The sequence below is a fragment of the Ictidomys tridecemlineatus genome, unplaced genomic scaffold (assembly GCF_052094955.1).
Source record: "Ictidomys tridecemlineatus isolate mIctTri1 unplaced genomic scaffold, mIctTri1.hap1 Scaffold_604, whole genome shotgun sequence".
Lineage (NCBI taxonomy): Eukaryota > Metazoa > Chordata > Mammalia > Rodentia > Sciuridae > Ictidomys > Ictidomys tridecemlineatus.
In genome coordinates, this window is record NW_027524123.1 from 222,675 (window position 1) to 226,232 (window position 3,558).

The window sequence follows — 3,558 nt, forward strand, 5'->3', positions numbered from 1 at the left end:
CATCCATGGGTTTGCCAGGACCAGCTTTGTCCCTTTTGAAGCGCTGGAGGTAAGCGCCCCCTCCCCCCATCTGCCTTTATGCGCAGCCCCCTTGGTGGGGCCTAGCTCCCCGCTGGGCTAGCCTGTCTAGGCGCTGTTTGTCAGTTTGTCTGGCCCGCATTTTCCTTGTGTGTCTATACCAACTTTTGTTTAACCATTCATTCTTTATTTTACATGTGAGGTGCTTCTGCCTCTTGGCTGTTGTATATATAGTGTTGCTATGAACATGGATGTGCAAGTCTCTTTGCAATTCTCTTTTCTGTTTTCTGTGTGTGTGTATGTACATAGGTAGATATCTATCTATCTATCTATCTATTTATCTATATATATATATACACACAGAGAGAGAGAAGTAAAATTGCTAGATCACATGATAAGTCTGTTTTTATTTTCAAGGAACTGTTTTCCATAAATAACTAGATTTTAAAGATATGTATTTAAGGTCATCTTGTTGGTCCTTGATCTCTAGATTGTTTTGAATTGACCCTGGGTAAGTGCTCTCAGTCACCTGCTGTAGCATACCTTGAATTTGAACACACTCCCACCACTGTCTATTGTTCACTGAGGCCCAGACCCAAATAACAGATTCTCAGAATGCATACCTGGCCAGAGAAGTAAGTTGAATCTTAGCAAGCCTGAGCTTAAGTATTTCTTAATTGTCCAGATCTTTTAGTGCCCCACTTGGAGATTACTGTCATCACTGTGTCTCATCAGTTCTATTGTACTTATACAAGACAGTTTTTTTTTAAAATCAGACTTTATATTCCTTTGTGTAGGTACCACGTTTTAGTTCTATCTCCTCTAAAACCTGCAGAATTTGGTACAATAGTCTGTTGACAATTTTCTAGTGAATGTTTGGTTTATCAGACAAGTGATTGATGGAAAGGTAAATGGTAGAATTAGTGTCTTTAATCTTGACCATGGCCCCAGATGGCTGTTTGACCACATCTAAGCTACAAGCCCTCTTCTTGTCATGTCAGATTATAAGCTGAATGAAAGAATGAGCATAGGCTAAAGAACATTTAGCACTTACCTTGTGCTAGGTATTTTGCTAAGCACTTACATTAGCTCATTCCGCTTTACAGTAGTGCAGTGGAATACATTTCACTTTTGTAGGCAATGAAACAATAGAGAAGGGAGACAGTCTGCTCAGCTCAAAGAGGGACTAGGCACAGGATGTATATTTTTTTTCCATGAGGCTAGAAAACTCATGTTATAGTTATAGCCAGGAGCTAGGATAGTTTCAACACCACCAGCAATTAACTATAAGCTGTAAGGTTTAGAAGAATGAATAGGAAGATCCTGAGGTGGGGTACTGAGACCCTGTATAAAAGAACCACATTTTAATTAGTAACAAATGGAAGGAATGATCAGTGCAAGTTGAACAGTGGAGAAGGTTATGTGCTATCAGAAAGTGTTTGAGAGAGATAGTTGCCCTGATTTGGAAGAAGGGAAGTTGAGGGAAAATGAGTTCCAGAGGACGAAATGAGAGGATGAGAAGATAAGTTTCTTCACAAAGGTGCTTGGGTTTTCCAGTCTCCAAGCAGAACAGTGAAATGTGACCTGATGGCTTAGGTGGTGTCAAGGCTCCAGGTAGCAAGATAGCATCCTTCTTCTTAGATTGGGCCCTCAGCATCCCCACCATGGAGCATGTGGGGCCGAGTTTCAGCACACATTTTGCACATATTCTCTTCCCCCACTGTGAGTGAAAGAGAACATGAAGGAGAAATCAAAAAATACTCTGAATCTTTTGACATAGAGAGCAAAACATATTGATAGTGTCCTGCATCTCTTGATAATTGCATTGAACTATATGAAACTTAAAATTGATACGTAGGCCTAGCCCTGATTAACATTGTTACTGACATTCTGACTTGATTGGATAAACTGATATGGAATAATCTATTAAATATGTCACACTTGAACAAGGAATGTAAATTATATTTCATCTATAATTAGGTGGGAGACAAAAATCACAAAGAGACGATTTTAGTGAATATGTCTTGATGTGTACACAGCATCACTAGAATTTTTTTCCTGTTCCATGGGGAGAAAGAAGTTGATTGCCTTTCAAGAATTTATTGCTGTCCAGGAAATGAGAGGTCGAGGGGTGAATTATGTAATGTTCACAGAGTAGGTTTTATTTATGGATTCAATGAGATTAGCTGCAGTCTTCCGAAAGTTAGTGGCACTGGAAGTGCACCATTCTGTATTTAGTTGGAAATACCTAACTTTCCAAGTTAGAGACCTAATTGCTTCTCAGATTATAATGTGTTTGAATTTGTATCTCCTTCTCCTTTAATGGGAGCTGTCTGCTGCCTTTATTGTTTGTGAATTAATGTTGCAAACCAGAGCTTGTGAGTGAAAAGGATGGTATATAATCAGTTCTTTGGTGCTCTTATTTCCCAGTTACAGAATAATCTATAGTGAACCTGATTATTGATAATAAATAAGAGACATAAACCAAAGTAAAAAAGATAAAAACAGTGTGTTTGGAGGGGACATTGAACCAAACTGTAGCTAGGAAATAAGATAATTGTAGTTTTTACCTCATATGGTTGTTTTGAAGGGCAAAAACACATGCTAAGTACAACATGTAGAATGTGTTTCAGTGCATTTTATTTGCTTTCATTATTATTAGATACGTAGTTGGTATTTGTAGTGAATGGTGAGTGTGGTATGAATGTGAATGTTAAGAGCATAAATAGGCATGTAACTGATATGTTTATGTCTTTTTCCAGATGGTTGGCATAATGAAACAAAAAGTAACATTATGGAATTGTTCTTATTTGGGACTAACATATTAGAGAATGTTTTAAGTTGTGGTTTCATTTTGTTTTGTGAGGTTTTTCTTGACTGTTGTTGGTTTATAGTATTTTTGGTTCTGGAGGTTGAACCTGGGACCTTGCACATGGTAAGGATGTGATCTACCATTAAGCTATACCCTAGCCCCTTTTTGTTGGTTCTTGACATTAGTTTGATTTATTTCAGGTGATGTTCTCATAATGTATCAAAGCATCTTTTTATATTTTAAAAAATATAAATGAGCACTATAGCATCATTTAGAAAATGCCTGTAATACTAGGTACTCAATATATGTGTGGGAGTATTTTTAATGAGGATTATGTTTAAAATTTATTGACTCTGTGACACTGCCCTCAGACTTCAGTTATAGGGCTTTCCAAAAATGAGGTGTGAGTGCTGCAGTAGAATCATCCAGGGTACCTGAGGTGTTTTTTTTGAGATGCCAGCCTTTTGCCTCCAGTGTGTTTGGAGCAGGTAGTTATGTCTTGAGTCACCTGGACTATTGGGCATGGGCTGCATGGTTATGCATAATATAGGGTTAGCTACGTGGAGTTAGGTGCAGCTGTGGTATTTCACCTAAGTCATAGCTTTTTGTGGAGTGCTTCATTACAGAAACTTGGTGGATTTCAGAGATGATGTACTTTATAAACGGAGTCTAGAGAGGCGTATGAGAGAATAACAGATGGCTGACATTTCCCACTTTGGGCCAATTGT